The sequence below is a fragment of the Oryctolagus cuniculus genome, chromosome 4 (assembly GCF_051225735.1).
Source record: "Oryctolagus cuniculus isolate XC-2025 breed Fujian yellow rabbit chromosome 4, ASM5122573v1, whole genome shotgun sequence".
NCBI lineage: Eukaryota > Metazoa > Chordata > Mammalia > Lagomorpha > Leporidae > Oryctolagus > Oryctolagus cuniculus.
In genome coordinates this window covers 167,202,453-167,221,711 of record NC_142870.1, presented here as the reverse complement: position 1 = coordinate 167,221,711, position 19,259 = coordinate 167,202,453, and the positions used below count along the sequence as shown (strand labels likewise).

The window sequence follows — 19,259 nt, the reverse complement described above, 5'->3', positions numbered from 1 at the left end:
GGCGGGCTGCCAAAGAATTCCTGAAGATGTTATGCAATTTCGAGTGAACTTAACGTCATGAGAATGAATACACAGAGAGGCAAAATGACCCCTTTCTATCAGACTAGAATGCCCTCATGTATGCGGCTTTTAATAAAAGCCATTGTACGGTGACCACGCGGGGAGAGGGTGTTTGCACAGCTTTTGCTTTTACCAGTGACCAGCATGAGACTTTGTTCTATAAAAAGCCTATCATTCAATAACAAAACACGGCTTGGTCCACTACACAGCACTGGGCACTTGGAGCACAAACGAAAGGATTCTTAAGGAAACTGTAGGTTCGCGGGGTAGACAAGGAAACAGACCAGAGCAGGGTAACCCACAATAGAGGGCAGTGCAGAGGCTGTGGGGCCAGACCAGAGTCCCGGCCCAAAGACACAGAGAGGTCGCCACCGAGCTGTTGCGCAGGTCACGTGGGAGTGAGCCGACCCACAGGAAAGGGTCTGGGGGGGAGGCACGAGACTATGCTATCATCCAGCAATTTCCTGACCTGTGCCCAGAAGGACCTCCTTCGCAAGGGGCTGGCTCTGTGAGGTCTGACTTCTGTCTGTTTTCTTGGGGGAACTCAGTGGATGAACCAACACTCACTGAGGGCCTCCAGGCGCAGTCCCAGGCATTGGGAGGCACAGTAGGATGGCAAATCAAAACCGCCCTTCGTTCCCTTACTCCACATTTGCTTCCTCGGAGGACGCAGGGCCCGTGTCGGAAATACTGAAGTCCATTCCTTCCTCAGCCCTTCCACAGTCATCTTTGTGGTCCCTGATTAACTACCAGCGTTTCCTCCTAAAGCCACCTGCAAGGTGCTACCACAGGACTCTTACTGTCCACGCAAAGTCTCTGCATCACGTGTTTGCTGAAAATCTATCCACCAAATGCAGCTCCATCAGACTTCACCTATCTTGTCTATACATTGTATCTCAGTGCCTAGAAGAGTGCCTGTCACACAGAAGGTACCCCAAGACATGTGTCGAATGAATGAGCGCGCGAATGTACTTCCCCAGGCCTACACAGAAGGAGTTGACATTTGCCCTTTTCTACCAAAGGAGACAAGAAATAACTTCACTTAGATAAGAGACGAACACAATCATAAACACAGCGCTCATTTATATTCATTCAATAGGATACTGAAGGCAAAACACATGGATGCTATGAGGCCACAGACACATGTAACACCCCATTCCTATCACCACAATGAGATCTGTTTCCTTGGTGCCGGAGGTGAATGAAGTCATAGTTTGGGGGGGGGGGGTAAAGTGAAGTAAGACGAGGCTACCAGGCACTCAACAAACACACATGAATGAGCATGTATACTGTATGCCCGATTCAGAAAAGCAAACACATACACTGGATGTGGCACTAGATTAGCTGCTGGCCCGCGGGGAGGTAGGGGCACTTCTGCAAGGCATCCCCCTTGCTGAGGTCTCAGCCAGGCCTCCCGTGTTCTCCCTATGGGAGGCCACTCCTGCCCGGTGAGGAACAGGTGCCATCCACTTCCTCGGTTACTCTCCTGTGAATGTGAAATTTCCATCATTGATACTGCACCCTGCAGCCCTCTTTGTCATTTGGGCGTAGCACCTGTTTCCTGGGTCTCCAAAAATACAAACACATATAAATTTAAGATTCGCTTTCTTGTGGTAACAGTAAATCTAGAAGGAAAAAATAAAGCCATTCATCCCTCTCAGGCCTCAAGTTCATTTCAGGAAGTATATTTTTAGGTAAGAAACTATTTTGAAATCCTCAATGTCTCCCAGGCCAAGAGTTCTATGCTTAGCTAAAAATACAGCTAGAAATGCTCTCTGAACTTTGTGTTAAATTTGGAACTAACACAACAATGAATATATATTTTTTTCTACACTGGTTATATTTGGATTTATTTATGAAACAACTGATTTAACCCTTGAGATATTGCTATAACACACGGTCAAACAAACAACAAAAAAGTGAGGCCATGGTTTGCTTACTTATTTTGTTTTTGTTTTTGAGCACAGAGAACGTTTTGGACAAATATCTGTTTGCTGATTGGATAGCTTTGCTGTTTTAGTTACGAAGTCGAACCTCCATGACTTGGAATTGAGGCATCCAGCATTTTAGGGTTTTGGGCTTAGATGAGAGGTTATCGGCCTCCAGAGCAGCCGTCCTCTGGGCCACTCTGCAAAATAATGAAGCCTGGGTCCCACTCCCAGATATGCTGACTTAATCACCCTGGACACAGATGGGCACCAGGGGAGGACGAAGCTTCCCCGGGTGACTGTAACGTTCACACACAAGGTTAAGAACCTGACCCAGAGTTAGTTACAGAAACAACAAGAACAACAAAAACCACAGGGCGGGCATTTGGCATAGTGGTTAAGACACCTGCGCCCCATATCAGATGTGCCCGGGTTCAGGTCCCAGCGCCCTGCAAATACACACCCTGGGAGGCAGCAGGTGATGGCTCAACTACTTGGCCCACATCAGAGACCTAGACTGAGTTCTAGGCTCACAACACTGGCCTGGCACTGCCTTGGCTGCTGTGGACATTCAGGGAATGAACCAGCAGATGACAGATTTCTCTCTGTCTGTCTCCCTGCATCTCAAGGTAGAGTGAACAACGTTTTAAAGCACAAAGAGGCACAAAACAAAGTGGCAGCCTTCCTCCCCACGCTGCCCATTCAGGCACAGTACAACCTATTTACTGGTGAAGATGTAGCTTTCCAAGAAGCTCCCTCGTGAGCAACGCACACCAGAACACCTGTGAGATAAGATGGAGAGCAACCCTTCGCTTTCCAGCAAAAGCCGCCAGTGTGAGAAGTGACAGGAGGCAGGAGTGATGAGACAGAATGAAAACAGGAGACGGTGCTGGGAGCAGCAGAGGTAGCCATGAACCTGTAGATAGTGTCGGTTTAGATCTGATGCTTGCAAACACAATCAAGGAGAAAGAGACAAAGAGGGGCCACTAGGAGAAGGGGGAGGGCAGGGGGAGGGGAGGGGAGTAGGAGGGGGAGAAGGGAGGGGGAGGGCAGGGGGAGGGGAGGGGGAGGGGGAGGAAGCTGGCCATCCTCAGGGAATGTGCTACCCTAGCAGGCAAATCATTTGTACTTCTCCCGAAAGAGGCTCCAGCGACCACGTCTCACCTGCCAATCATTCCCTAAAGGAGGACACCACGGGCAGCAGCTGCTGGCATATGACAGGATCACATGGCCCCTATCACACTTCCCTTCTCCCCCAGCCCATGAGTAACAGCAAGGCCTTCACTCCAAGTCATACGGCCTTCCTCATTCCAGCTCACGTGTTCCGCAAACTCTTTGTCCACAGATGCAGGTTCCAGGTCTTGAGGGGATGAATTAAGTAAGTGCTGAACTGTGTCTATGTTTGCAACGGTCTCAGAGGGTCAGAGATGAGTAGCCTGAGAAGGTTCAGACTTGATCAAGATGAACACCAGGAATTTTGGGTACGGCTTCTTAGTCTGAAAGGGTGTCTACTACTAGTAGAATCACTAGTAAAATGTTCTCAAACACCTGGCCAGAAAAGGATTCATGTATCTGAATTCATGCATCCGTCTACTGCTGTTTTGTGGCATAACTGGGAAAGGCACTGAAGAATTTATTTATTCCACAGACATCTTGCTTAGTGCTCTCCATTTCATAGCAGGACCACTGACATGGACACAATTAAGTGTAGCATCGCAAAGAATAATCCATGGCAACTGGTGATGGGACCCACTGAGCCAAGACAGGGCATCTCAACTATTAGCCACACAAACCCTCAGGAATATCTTCAACCTGCCAGTGCAGGCTCGTGTGCTGCCTCCCACAGCTGTGGGAGTGGCAAAAGTCTGAAACGCACAGGGCAGGCTGCCACCCAGGCAGGAATCAATGCTACAGTTTTAACGCGAAATTTCTCACCTGGGAAATCTGAGTTCTTGCTCTCATAGGCTTCCAATTGATTGGGTGAGACCCCACCACGCACACACACACACATGAATGAGGGTAACCACCTTAACTGACTGCAGCTGTGTTGTCATCCACGGAACACCCTCGCAGCAACACCGAAATCAGTGTCTGATTAGACAACCAGCAGCTACAACCCCGCCAAGTACACCTGAAACTGACCACCACCGGCAGGAAGTGGACGCTGCTCCCAGGTGCTGCTGGTCTACCCTCGCTGCACCAGAACCCAGACTTGGACCATCGCTGCCCTGCCACTGCTGATTTTGAATCTAACACAATACCATGCCCATTCCTTTCTACAGGGCTTTCTTTTCTTACAGTCCTTTCCATCTGCTCTGCTTTTGAGCCTGGCCTCTTACATGATCGCAGGCCCAGGGGCACTGATCACCATATGGGCCTGCGACTGAAAGACTTGTTCTCTGAAAGGAGGTTTTTAATTGCATTTGGCATTTCAGAGTCAGACACAGAGGCAACCATCTGGCAGACAGCCGCCGTGGTCTGTGCCGCTGGCAACCAGCACCCCCCGCCCCAGCCCTCCAGAGCAGGTGGGACAAGTGTACTGGCCCGTGGCACAGGCACACGTCCTCCACCAGGAACAAAGAAGTCAGGCAGTCCAGGAGAATTCCTGTAGGACTCCCCATGGGAGAAAGACATGCCTACGCCAGCCTAATACTTTGGCCAATTATGACAGCCATCCAAACAAAAAGTGATGTTTACTTGGTTGTTTATTTGAAAGGGGGAGAGGGGAGGAGAGAGAGAAAGACAGAGAGAGAAAGAGAGAGAGAGAGAGAAACATCTCCCATCTGCTAATTCACTCCCCAGATACCCAGAACAGCCAGGACTGGGGCAGGCCAAAGCTAGGAGCTAGGAAGCTCACCCAAGTCTCCCACGTGGGCAGCAGGGACCCAACTACTTGGGCCACCACTTGAAGGTACACACGACCAGGAAGCTGGAATCAGAGGCAGAGCCTGGACTTGAACCCAGGCACTCTGATATGGATGCATTCCAAGTGGCAGCTTAACGACTGTGAAATCAGGACCAGTGCAGGTGAAACCTCAACGAGCCAACAGGGAGACCCCGGCGTGCACAGGAAAGCAGCAGAGTAGTGGCCTGAAGGCACCAATGCTCGCTTCCATGCAAATGTTTCTGTAGTGACAGTACATTTTTAAAGCTTTCCACAATGACAGAATCAATATTCTAGAATCTCTTTGAACTTCCAATGCCTTGTAATTCCTGCTTCGTAAAACAGTATTCAACAAATGCCAGCCAAATTAATGCCGTTTTGAATCATTGTCAATACCCACTGGAAACAAATGGCATGTCCCACCAGTTCTCTACACCGTGATTTTCTTAAAAGACTGCTTTAAATACTCATTGCCATCCACATCACCAGAGAATAAACTCTTTAAAACCAAAGCAAGTCAACCTCATTGCTAACAGGAGAAATGCAGGGGAGAAATGCATCACACCATTTTCCCCTACATCTTTCGGGGAAAGAGTTGCAAGTCAGTTAACACGGTGAGCTGAGCCAGGTGTGGGCAGGAGGTAAACTGGTCTCACTTCCCAGAAGTCTATGTCAATGACAGCTACCGGAGCTACAAATGCAAACAGCCTTTCACCTAGCACTTTCACTTGTAAGAAACTGATCCTTGTTGATTAATACATGGCAGTGTTGTTTGCAAGGGCAAATACCTGCTTCATCAAGGGAGGGCTGGCAGGGGAGGAGTGGGGGGGAGGGGCTGGGCAGGATGGGAGGGCCCAGATGTTCTAAGGGTCTAATGCTTCATTTCATAGATAGGAAAGGTTAGGTGCACAGGCGTTTTGGCTTGGCTACCACTAGATTTACAGAAGGCAAAGAGTAGGGCTGGCCAGGAAAAGTCCCAGCAGAAGCAGCCCAACAGAATATCACACTCGGTCCACCTAAACTCACAATACAACGATTCTGTCTGAATCAGAATAAATGTGATACCTCATAGAGCCATTCAGCCTGTGAGTTTAATTATTCATTACACTCACTTTAAGGAAAACTGCAGAAGCATATACATTTGTGCTCACATAGCAAGTAAACAAAGGGATTAAGGAATGGGTACCCATGTTCCAAAGGGACTGATTCAATGGGGTACTTGAAACTGAAAACTTGACTCTCCTCTTAGACTAGATTTTTTTGCAGTGTAATTTACCAGGAAAGTGTAAAGATGACATCTACAGAATAAAACAAGCTATAGCTGAATGGAAAAGGAATTGGCTTTCCCTGGTGACAAACACACAATAACTGAGCTAGAGTTTTAGCCGCACCCTTTCTTCCCAACAGAACACTCCCCAGTGCCCCTAACTCTAAACGATTCCTAAATACACACACGGTTTTTGGGTCAATCTTCCCACACTTGCTGAATTTTCCTTTCTTTGCTTTCCTTTTTTTTTCTTTTTCTTTTTGATCTGTATCCCAGAATCAGCTCACAAAGCAGGAGACAAAAACCTAAACATTTACAATGCTTCCTACAGGTGGAAGCATCTACAGTGTGGAGAAGAGCAATCTTTCAGAATCCTAGCATTTGGCTCATGTTCGAATGTTTTTAACTTTCTCAACCACGTTCCTTCATCTTTAACAGGGATCATGTGGTCAGAATACACTTCCCAGAGCTGAGGTTGGGGGAGTAAAACCTAGCATCAACGCTTGGCGCTTTTAGTCGTTCTCTGAGAATGTGAACAGTGTGTTGATGTGGCAAATCTTGATTGCAGTGACAGTGAGATGAGCCCCAAATCAGAAGGTAACAGCCAGGACTGCAGAAAAGAGGAATCCAATTGAAAGAAGTAAGCCTCCCCAGTGCACATGGGGCCATGTGCCAACTAGAGGGGTAGAATGTGGCATGACGGCCTGAACTTTCAACACAGCAACTTTACCCTCCTGATGAGAAGTGCTGTAAAGGTAGTACTTCATGTAAAGTGACAGCAACTGAGAAATCAATTCCATGTCCCTTGATATGACTTGGATGGAGTACTACAGCGACAAGGAAGATGACCCACAGCTTACTGCAAATAAAAGATGATTAAATAACTCTCCTGGTGGCAGTGAAAACAACCCTGGTAAATGGCACAGTTTGATAGAGGCGAGATAATGAGCACATGATTTATGAAGTTGTATAGCATTCCAGCTCAGCTAAAATAATTTGCTACTTACCAGCAAAATTAGCCAATCTAAGCAAATGTGCAATTTGGCTGCCCTGAAAGTGCTCTCGTGTCAAGCTCTGTGGAAAAGGGTACCTTTTCTGCAGGGCATGAAAAAGCACGTATACAAATTATTTCTCTGTCTCCAAAGAACTTTAGAGATGGAAAAGGCCGAAATGAAGATCTGCTTTTTAATTAAGTTACTCATTTAAGACTTAAACAATACTTCATCTCAAAGTGCTGAGGCAGCATAATGGAAAATGCAGAAACGAATACCCAGTCTGGTGACAGGGGATTTTTGTAAAAGGAGCAGCTAATAGAGAATCAGAAAAATAAGCGTCTGAGCTGAATCAGTTGCTTCAGCTAAGCTGGAATTTGGTCTGAATATCAGTTTCCTGTGAGACTGAGATTTTCACTGATTTTCTCCATGAAGGCTCCCCAGCCCTTCCCCAAAATTTGTTGCAGTGCCTCGGTGCCTGAAAGGTTTCCCAATTACGTAAGTGAAAATACTGGTCAAAGCAGATGGGTGCCCGTATTTCCCGCATAAAAGGAGCTGGAAACACTCTTGGGTTCCGGGAAGGCAGCCCTTTAAATGGTGATATACAAGGTCCCAGATGCTTGGTTTCTGACAACCAAATACCCTGGGAGTAGACAGGGCCGGGAGAAGTTAAAGCAGAGACTGCTCCAGGTGGACGCGGCAGCTGGCCCAAGTCCATGGCCATGTCAAGTTTGCCCTACCCTCTTTGGAAAATGTGAAGCAAGCATTGTTACTCTTATTGACTTGTGTATGTGAGAGAGACAACGAGTGACCTTCCATTCAGGGGTTCACTCCCCAGATTCCCACAGGTTCGGACGGGCCAGGCCAAAGCTGGGAGCTGGGAATTCTGGGACCCTCAAGTGGGAGCAGGAACCCTGTTCCCGGAGCCACACCCTGCTGGCTTCCAAAGTCTGCGTTAGGAGACAGTGGAATCATGATGCGGAGTTGGGAATCAAACTCTTGTATGGCACGCAGGCTGCCCAACTGATTGCTTAGCTGCCAGTCCAAATGCCTGCCCCTAAACCACATGTGAAGGTCAGGGTGTTTCATATGAAAAATCGAATCCACACTCTACTTAAGAAAATACGAACAGGTGGCCACAGCAGGCCTACATCACCCCATGACAAGACAGTGGTGCCTGTATCCCCACGTTCCTGTCTTCCCTGCCACCACCTCGTGTCCCTTCCTCCCTGCCTGGACCCCGGGGGCCACCAGAATTTTTACAATTAATGGTACTTTAATGGGCTCATTCAGTTCTCTCTCCTAATATTAGAGACTTAACTGGAATGTAAAAAGTCATGATTTAACTCCCTTTTATGGATATTTTCTAAGAAGCCTTTAACTCCCTCATGTGGATAATCACATTTCCATTTAAGGAAAGAGGTCACCGACTTCAGAACTCAGATCTGTGTGTTAAGAACTATTACCATCATCACCATCACTGAAGACAGACACATGCTGCGTTCGGTTCTAAGTGTTACGATGATTTATTTTACTTACTGATCACAAAAAGCCAGGTAATCCTGCAAGTATTGTGTTCGTCATGGGGAAAGCAAAGGTCAAGGAGCTGAAACAATGGATTCAAAGTCAGTGAGATGGCTACTGAGAGACAAAGCCAATGGCCACAGGCACACTCATCCGTCCTGACACTCAACAGTAAAATAGACATCCCATTACGAAAGTGTAGGAACGGAGCTTGACATTACGTCAGGCCGAAAGCAAAGATGCCAGCATGAAGCTGAAGGGAATGTGGAGAGGGCAGGAGGAGTGGAGAATTTCTATTTTTTTAAACAGGCAGAGTTAGAGAAAGGTCTTCCTTCCATTGGTTCACCCCCAAAATGGCCGCTATGGCCAGCGTGCTGTGCCGATCCGAAGCCAAGAGCCAGGTGCTTCCTCCTGGTCTCCCATGCGGGAGCAGGGCCCAAGCACTTGGGCCATCCTCACTGCCTTCCTGGGCCACAGCAGAGAATTTCTTCCCAGAGGGCTTTGGCTGTTTGGCACCCCTGACCTACTGTGGGAGACATATGATAATGAGGACAGCCCAGGAGCATGGAGACTGAAAATGTTGAGTATGGGCTCTGCCAAGCTTTCACTGTGGGCCAACAGGCAAGCCACTGTCCTTGGAACCCCAAGCTCCTGCTCTATGACACAGTGCCTTTCGGGGTCAAGTTCAAGACCAAACACACGGGAAGCACATGCGAAAATCCCCTGGACAGTACAAAGTGCCACACAACACTCTCCTAGTAGAGACGGTGGTAGAAAATGTTACAAAAATTCCCACGCTGAAGAAAATTACAAGCAAAGAATGACAAGATAATTAAGGGCTTGGTGCATCTATGCCTACTCATCAATAGAAAGCAGCAGTGTGATGACTTATAAAAAGCCTTCCAGGAAATTTGAGAGAATAGACAAATTGCAATATAATAAATTTTATTCCATACTCCAAAGCTTTCCAAGTGATAGAATGGAATCAATCATTGTTACGCTGCAGTTCCCAAGAGCGCCTGGATGCTTACATGAGTCTAGTTTTAAAATACCGTTCACCACCAGTCTAAGGCTCGCAAATAGGCGGTAACTTGAGAATCAAGTTTAATTTTCAGATCGTTTGCTGACTCTTGCACATTCATCAGGCGAGGGCTGCTCTGTTCTGGCTTTGAGACACTTCCTGTGTGATCTGGCAACATGATAAACAAAATGAGTAAATCTAGCATGAAGTGGTGGGGAGGCAACGAGGCGCCTCACGCCTTGTGGAATTCTGCAATATTGAAATAAAATTAGGCTTGTCTTTATTACTGAAACAAAAACAGTGTGCTTTGATCCACAGCTGATGAGCGATTTTTAAAGGAACATAAGCAAGAATTGTATTAGATTTTTAAGCGTGAAGGTATTTCAAAGAAGTTTGTGGGAGAATGGAATTAAAAGGAGCTTATTTAGGCACAAAGAAGTTTGAAATCCATGTTTATCATGCTATGCGTTTTCGGTGAACTTTTCGGAGACTCTTCTGTACGGATTTCAAATTGAACATCTTTTCACTCCATTTTCCATGGACTTTGAAGTCCCCTTGTACCTACTTACGGAGTGCTGCATGCCATTCAGGGATGTGGGAAGCAGGATCGCTTCATCTCCTCTCTGCAAGGTTATTTCCTAATGTAAAATTAATTATGAAAAAAAATTAATTATGAGGGGCAGACGTTGCGCCTAGGGGTTAGGATGCTGGTTAAGACACCTGTGTCCCACACGGGCTCCCGACTCCAGCTTCCTGCTAATGCACACCCTGGCAGGCAGTAGTGATGCCAGCCGCATGGGACACTTCTCCCTTCAGCCTGGCCCACATCTGGCTGTTGTGGTTATGTGTGGAGTGAGCCAGTGGATACCAGTGCTGTTTCCTTCTGTACCTCTGCCTCTTAAAGGAACACATGAGAATCATTCATGTAATATTACTGTATGCTTTCTGCTGGATGGAAAGGCACCACGATGAGAGAAGAGAGGTAGGCTGCAGTAAGAAGGCTCTGACAGGGGCCTGCATTGTGGCGCGACAGGTTAAGACACTGCTTGCGATGCCAGCATTCCATGTGGACACAGGTTCAAGTCCCGGCTGCTCTGCTTCCAATCCAGTGCCTGCTGATGTACCTAGAAGCCAGTGGATGATGTCCTGAGTGCCTGGGCCCTGGGAGACCTGTATGGAATTCCTTGCTCCTGGCTTTGGCTTGGCTCAGCCCAACTGCAGGCATGAACCAGCAGATGAAAGATTTCTCTCTCTCTTTCTCTCTCTATTTTTCTCTCTCCTCTCTCTCCCCCTCTCTCCCTCCCTCTGACATTCTGCCTTTCAAATAAATAAATCTTAGGAAAAAGAAGGCTCTGACAACCACTGGCTGACTTCATGGGCACTGACAAAACCCCTCTGGCGCCTGTTCTCCAATCAAATAGGTGGGTTGAACACGGTGATCTTAACAGTCCCTTTCATGTATGCACAATTCAACCCCCAAACACCAAGAAAGCAGAATAATTCCACTATGTCCGGCTTAGATCTGTAAGTCCTGGCTACATGGAACGAGATGCAATGATTCAATCGATAAGAAATCTGACTTCAGGTCCATTAAGCACACGTGGTGTATATTTCGTTTTGTTTGTTTTCTCAGTCAATTGGGAAAGCCACTCTTTGCCATGTCTTAGTTTGCTGTTTAGGGACCTAGTTCTGCCCAGCACTCCCACACACAAACTTAAACTTGATCCCTGCAGCTGCAAAGCTTGCAACAACAAGAACACAACTGCACAGTGTCATTTGCATACTGCAAGGTCAAAAGGAAGGAAAACCATGTCAGGTGACAAAGGACCACTCTCCATACAAATCTTGTAGTCATGTCCTCTAATTTCATGGAGGGTGTGGAGGAAACCGATACACAGCAGAGACACTTATTGTAAGCATTTAAAACAAACTGCCTTCAGCATTCGAAGTGCCTAGGCGATGATTCTTAATATATTCTCTGAGCTCTAAATGATGCCTGATAATAAAATCGAGTGAAATCGAGTAAAAGCATCCCATTACATGAGTGGTGCCTTGATGATGTCTGATGAATGGGTGCAGAATTACTATTGTTCGAATTTGTCCAAAAAGTTTGTAAGTATAACTCACTGAGTTTTTGGCACTGTCAACAGCCTACAGGCCACAGGAGACATGGACCATGTTCTGTCTTGTTCCACAATGGACGGCTTCAGCCCAGGGTCTGCTAGATGGCAGGGGCTCGGGAAATGTTTACTGAATTAAAAGCCAAACTTAAAAATCAAGCTCTTTCCGCTATACCATCTATTCAAGGCTAATTTTCCCCCAAATGCAAATTAAGAAATAAAGTCGGTTTTAAGGAAATGAAAGCGGAAACCACACCTTGCAGGGTTTCGACATCACGTGAAAGCAGTGATCCACTCTTAAAAGATCTTAGGAAGACTTCCAGTTGATTAGCAGAAGTCAAAGGACCGCTGGCAAGCTGGCCGATCAGACACAAAGGCCAAGTTCAGATTCACTCTGGTTTCTAAGATAACACCCAACACTCTGAAACCTGCCCCTTCATGCTTCTCAAGCAGGGGAAGTGAAATGAAAAAGAAACAAGCTTCGTGCATTGTTAAGACTTCAAGAAATGACAATAAAAGGCAGGAAATTTGAAAGGAAATCTGAGAATCTGCCCTTACACGGGCACTTCGGCTTGTTTTCCCACAGGGCCGATGAGAGAAAGCGTGAGGCTGATCTCTGTCTTTCCGGGGCAGTACTCAATGCTGTCACGACCCGCGTGCCATCTGCACTAAGGGGCCCTGGTGAGGTCAATGGCTGAGACTTGCAGGCTGCAACCTTCCAAGGAGTGAAAAATTAGCTCTCCTCCAAGTCCTCAGAATCCGACTGAAGTTGGTGCCTGCTTTAACCAAATCCTTGAAACTGCGTAATTTAACAAGAACAGACATTCTATTTCTCATACTTCTAGGGGCTGGGAAGTACAAGATCACTTCCTGGCAGGCAATAGTGCTGGGACGGGCAGGGTGGTGGTGGGGAGCACAGCTCCCTGCTCCCCAGATGGCACCTGCCGCACCCTCCGGAGAGGATGAACACATGGAAGAAGGCAGTAAGACAAACGGGCTTATGCTAGTTACTCCCAGCTTTTTCTATGGGCTAATTCACTCACCTCTCAAAGAGCCCACTCCTTAATACTACACCCGTGGAGACAAAGAGTCAAGGTCAATTGTGAGGGGGCACAGTCATTTCACAGAGTGGGTGGGAAGAAAGAAAGGCATTTCCATAACGACACTGTTTTATCTTCACTTGGCTGCAAGAGGGTCAAGAAAGAGCCCAGGAGCCTTTTCAATATGGCAAACCAGAGCCACACACAGTCTCCAAGGAGTATGTTTCTGACACTCTACTGGATAACAGCTGGCTCCTTTTGTCCAAGGGAAATGGCCATATTTGTGTACTGACATAATATTTAGTACCAGGGATAAGGTGGAATTCATAACCTAAACTTTGAGATGCCTTGAATTCCCTTTGATTCAAAGTCAATGCAACATCTTCTGCTTCTTTAGAAGACACTTTTTATGCGAGCTGTAGTATGCACTCAACGTGGGCACCTTCAATTTGTCCCGTATGTAAATAACCTTACACACTAAACCTACCTGACGCTGGAGCAGAAGCTGAGATGGATGCTGCGTGGCCAGAGGCAACCAAGAATCTTAGTCTAGTCTTTTTACTGACGTCAGTAGATGCTGGATTGTGAAGTCCGGTGTGAAAATATGTGTCTATAGGTGCCGGGCTGTTGCATGGTGGGTTCAGCCTCCACCTGTAGCACCAATATCCCATAGGGGCACTGGGTCATGTCCCAGCTGCTCTATTTCCATTCCAGCTTCCTGTGAATGGCTTGGGAAAGCAGCTGTGGATGGCTTGAGTACTTGGGCCCCTGCACCCACATGGGAGGCCTGGAAGAAGCTCCGGGCTCCTGGCTTTGGACTGGCCTAGCCCCAGCCGTTGTAGCCATTTGGGAGGTGAATCAGCAAGTGGAAGACCTCTCTCTCTCTGTAACTCTGACTTTTGAATAAATAAAATAATTCTTTTTTTAAAAAAGTGTCTACCAACATGAATTTTACAGAAAGAAACTAATGTGAGAGGCCATGGGGATGTAGGGAGGAGAAAAGCGATGACCAGCACACTTGGGCTTTAGGGTATTGAATCAGCTGTTTCCTCCAGCAAAAATGTTCTTACCCCAGACATCTGCCCTCTTCATCCCCTGACTTGACTCCAATCTCTGCTTAATTGTTATCTTATCAATGAGGCCATTCTTGAAAACCCTCTGAAAAATTACAAAAATCTGCCATCATATGGCCCTTCCCCATATCCATCCCTTGACGTCTTAGTAGACTCTGTTAGCTCATGCACATGCACTTGTTTAGTTTGCTACTGTACTCTCCCAATCTGGAACACTGCCTGGTGCATGCCAACTGCTGCCTAATAAGCAGTCATGGATGGCTTTCCACGCCCCTAAGTCCTCTGAAGCCAAGTGTCCTACCTCATCCTTCCATTCCAGGAAAAACCCCCTACCCTTTCAGATCAATTCCTCTTTTCTGTTAAGAAAATGCATATTTGCAGCTGATAGACAAGGAATCCAGATATACAGAGGAACTAGAACAACTTAAAAAATGCTAAATTCATTTTTGCAAGGTGTCAATAGAGTAGAGTTTTGTTTTTTGGCTTTTTTAAAGATAAAAAGCTCAAGGTCTGATCAGTGAGAAGAAGCAGCCAAAGGAAGTCCGTTTAGAAGTCAAAGCCAGTTTCTTTCCTGGCAGGAGCTGGGTCACAAGTTGCAGGGTCGTGGAGTGGCAGGTGCAAAGGCCTCCCCAGTACATGCCCCTCTGAAGTGAGGGCACAACCAGGAGAGTTATGAGCACAGCACTCTTGTACACGCTGCTGTGTGCCAACCTGCATGAACTCCAGTCAAGGGAAATCACCTGTTCAGTGCCAAGTGACTGCATGACCACATGGCCGAGATGAGAGAAGGAATATGTTCACCATCACAGAAAGTTCTATGGGACAATGCTGATCAAAGGGAATCCCAAACACCTGGGCTCCTCTGCTTCCCAAGAGGTCTGGAAATGGAAGTGTGCAGACATCTGCAAGGAGAAGTCAGACAGAAGCAGAAAAGCCGTCTCCCAGGGAAGGGACACGGCTCCCGGCCTGGACGCCGCCGGTAATCAAAGTTCCATCCAACTGCTGAAGGATTGATTGCATCTTGTATTGGATGGTTGGTTGCTGGGTCTCCCTGTTGAGGCAGGGATGGGCGACAAAAGGGACAAGGGCTGGAGTTGCAGGGTAAAACTCTAAGCTGTGAGTGGCAGCAGCAGAAGGTTCCAGAAGTGCAAGAAATGGACCGAACAAGGTTTGCAACAAGCTGAGGCCTGTGAGGAGGGCTCAAGTCAGCTGGCACAAACTCTCAAAATGCAAATCCCTGCGCCTAAGATAAAAGGCTGTTTAAAAAAAAGTGAGGCTCCTCTGATTCGTAAGTCCTCAAGTAATTCTTATTAAGTCCCATTCCAATGACTGACACATGATGCAGGGCCGAGTCACACAGATTAAGTTTCCAGTCAAAGCTCACGGAAGCCTAAAGCAAGGAAATTAATATTTTAGAGAAAACACTGGATTTTTTTTCATGGTTTTTCAGCGGGGCTAAGTTACAGCATGCCAATCCGGATGCATTTCTTGGAGAACATAGCAGAGAGGTGACCAACAGCGGGGAGAATTTATTCACAGGGGAAAATCCCATTGCCTTCAGGGGAATCACTGGATGGCCTCTGCTGAAGAAAGCTACGCCCAATTAAAAGCATTCCTCCAGGGCCAGTTTTCTCCTGGGAGACTTCGACCTGCTGCTTTAACTTCCCTTCTCCTGGTACTTTCAGGAGTTTGAATTGTTTATAGTCCCTACCTTTCTATGTGCATAGACCCAAAGCAACTTCTTCTCCTTCAAGTCAATACTACGTTTTACAGCTCCTTTAAGACGAAAACTAAAAACACAGATGATAAGAAGAAGCCTGGCGGAATCTTCCTCTAATAAAGTATTATAATTAGAGTGTATTACTTAAGTTCCATAAACATTAGCGTTCCGGGATAGAAACAGCCTATAATCCCAAGGCACAGAATTGGAGAAGTTAGAAAAAAAAACAACCCTGTGCCATTGTCATTACAGATGCTACAGAATGACTTGTGCCTGTTTGGGACTTGAGGAGAATGGGGATTTTAAGCAGACCCTGGGGGCTGGTGCTGTGGAGCAGTAGCTTAAGCCCCTTCATGCAGCACCAGCATCCCATTTGGGGGCCAGTCCGAGTCCCGGCTGCTCTGCTTCTGATCCAGCTCCCGGCTAATTCGCCTAAGAAAGCAGTGGAAAGTGGTCCAATTGCTTGGGCCCCCGTACCCAGAAGAAGCTGCTGGCTCCTGGCTTCGGACTGGCCCAGCTCTGGCTGTTGAGACCATTTGGGGAGCAAACCAGTGGATGAGAGACCTCTCTCTCTCTCTCTCTCTCTCTCTGTAACTCTACTTTTCAAATAAGTAAATCTTAAAGTAAAAAATAGACTCTGTAATGGTCCCATCCCTTATGGTAACCATTAGCCTCTTGTGCCTGTTTCAGTAAAGAAATATTTAAAATTCAGCTGTGTAGTTGTGCCTGCCACGGCTCAAGCCGCAGGTGGCTAATGGGTACCACCCTGTACAGCACAGATATGAGACATTTTCATTACCATAGACAGTCTCTTCGACAGTGTGGCTAAGACGGCGACATCCTTTGCACCAATGTTCTGATAAGGATTATGAAGTACAAGTTCCCTAAATGCGGTGTCTCTAGATTACTGGAGATCTTTTCCCTGCTGTGGCTTATCATTTGTCCAGTCACCCCCGTTCTCTCCAGTCCCAAGTCCATCATCATGGCAGCAGATACAACAAAACGTCGACCATTGAGGCTGGAGTCTTCAGAATGCCAAAGCAGGAGGCATCTCTCTGTGATGGCACCTGAATGGGGAAAAGGTCGGAGATGGCGCCCGGGAAACTACAGGCACTCTCTGGAATTAACAAATTGGTGTCTTTGGTTTGTTTTCCACACCTTGTTCCTTAGGCATGCACAGGCTACTGTGCATGGAGTGAGGTCTGGACAGAAGCTAAGGCTGACCTGGGGGGATCATGGAAACACTGGCACGATGTAGAGCTTCCCCTCACGGCTTCACGTGTTGTCTTTTAAAAATTCTCAGGTTGAGGCCGGCGCCATGGCTCACTAGGCTAATCCTCCACCTTGCGGCGCCGGCACACCGGGTTCTAGTCCCGTCGGGGTGCCGGATTCTGTCCCGGTTGCCCCTCTTCCAGGCCAGCTCTCTGCTGTGGCCAGGGAGTGCAGTGGAGGATGGCCCAAGTGCTTGGGCCCTGCATCCCATGGGAGACCAGGAGAAGCACCTGGCTCCTGGCTTCGGATCAGCGTGGTGCGCTGGCCACAGCACACCAGCCACGGCGGCCATTGGAGGGTGAACCAATGGCAAAAAGGAAGACCTTTCTCTCTGTTTCTCTCTCTCACTGTCCACTCTGCCTGTAAAAAAAAAAAAAAAATCCTCAGGTTGAACCCCGACCCTAGTGTGGGATCAGGAGCTAGGGCCCAGGGGCTGGCTTGATGTGGGGGGAGGTTCTGATGTGCCCCCCAGGCTGCTGCTGACTGCACAGCCATTGTGGGAGAAGGAAGGGATCCTACCTTCACGTTGCAACTCCTGGCTCCACAGGGTTTTGTTAAGTTACTGCCTGACTGTAACTGGCCAGTGACTCAGAGAATGAAGCCCAAACTCCGTGGCTTTGCACCTAGGGCCCTGTCATCTGATTACTTTCTGCTCTACTATTAACTCCTCGTGCCTTCTTTACCCTTGCGTTTCCACCTTCCCACTAGATCTCGCAGGTGGACCATGAGGCCAAGATCAGCAGCACATTGTCTTAGCCGTCAGTCGTCGCCATGCTGGCTGTGACTGATAGCATCAGAGGCTGTCTCTATGGGGCCAGGGGACACCCATCCCTACAGGCACGTCCCAGCTTCCTCTCTGTGTCTGTGAAGCACGTGGAAAAGAATGGTCCTGGAGCTGGCAAGCGGACAGTGGTGCAACCCTGTGAGTCCGACACAGCCTTGCAGACCCGGGGCCACCGTCCTCTCCTTCGCAAAGCTGACATTACCTCCCAGTGCTGTGGCTCCTTCCACCTTCGTTCTGAACCGCCTTGACCATGAGACAGCCTTTAAATAGGCCTCTATTCAGGCTGCGGATGAGTTTCTAGAGCTAAGATTTGTATTGTCCCCAAGGCTTACTCCAAACTCTTGCTCGTATTTGGTACAGTGGAATTAAAATCAACACATGGGGGATTTTAAGCCTGGCAAATGGTATTTCTTTGCAGTGGGACATCAAGTCAGTCGCCCGATCTCTCTGTAACGTACCTGGGAGAAGCTACATCAGTGCTTCTCAACCCAGGTATCACACCAGAAACATCTGGGGATCTTTCAAAACAATACTGAAGCTGGAGCCTGCCCCCAGGGCAATGAATCAGAACTTCTAAGGGTTTGGCTCAACTTTTTTTGAAAAGTTCTCAGATGATTCAAATGTGCAGCTATGACTGAAAACATCAACAGAGTTCAGGAAAGGACTTATTCTATAAGGAGTGGAAAACTCAACAGGAAAAAAACATAGCTGTCAGAGATAGAACTTCTGGACAGGGGTGGACAGGCCTCCAAGTGATTCTTTCCAGTTTTGCTAGGAACATTGTAAACGGCAGTGTAATAGAATTTTACTAAGAAATACACACAGGTACAGTGAAGCCCAACCCAAACAGCTTTCTAATAACGTTGTGGAACGAGGCAGGGATCAGCAGCCCAACTGGCTGCAAGACAGGTGGTTGCCCCTGTATAAATTCTGCCTGGAAGATCATTTGTAGACAAACTTTTGAAAACAGATTTCTCAAGTTCCTATCTGTTTAAAGGGTGGAAATCCTGTGTCAATTGCCAAGGGAACAATAAGTTTAAAGGAAGATCTATTTGAAACATCTGAGGAGCAGGTTTCCCAAGAACGCTGTAGTTCTGATGTGTTTTGCTCTCATTAGACAGCAGGAACGTGAGAAAGCCCATCTCCCTCAGATAAAATCTGGCCAAACAGCTAGGAAGGGAAACAGGGACTGAGATCAGTGTTAGCAGCTATCAATAAGTCCTTCCTTCTGAAGATCACGTCAGACAGAACAAGATAAATCCTAAGTCAATAGAATCTTCTAATTTAGTGTCTTTTCCTATTTCTGTGACATTTGTAATGCCATCAAATAAATACACGCTGAGCTCCATCCATACACCAAGTCTAAAGAAGAACCATTTCTGAAATGTTCAAAGTATTTTCCTGGCACAGTGATGTTTGCCTCATCCCGAGTGACTGTGTAAAAGTGTTACATAAACAGTACAATTCTGGAAGATTTACTATAGAATCTCTTTTTAAAATGAACTACATAGGTGTGTGTCACAGGGGGTTAAGCCACCATCTGGGACAACCCTATCCCATACTGGAGTGCTGGT

The 19,259-nt window shown here is 47.2% G+C and overlaps 1 protein-coding gene across 2 annotated transcripts in view; it reads right to left on the bottom strand.

Annotated features, from left to right (window-relative positions):
* The window catches only part of TGFBR2 (transforming growth factor beta receptor 2), an 87,703-nt gene that overhangs the window by 51,706 nt on the left and 16,738 nt on the right, over positions 1–19,259 (bottom strand).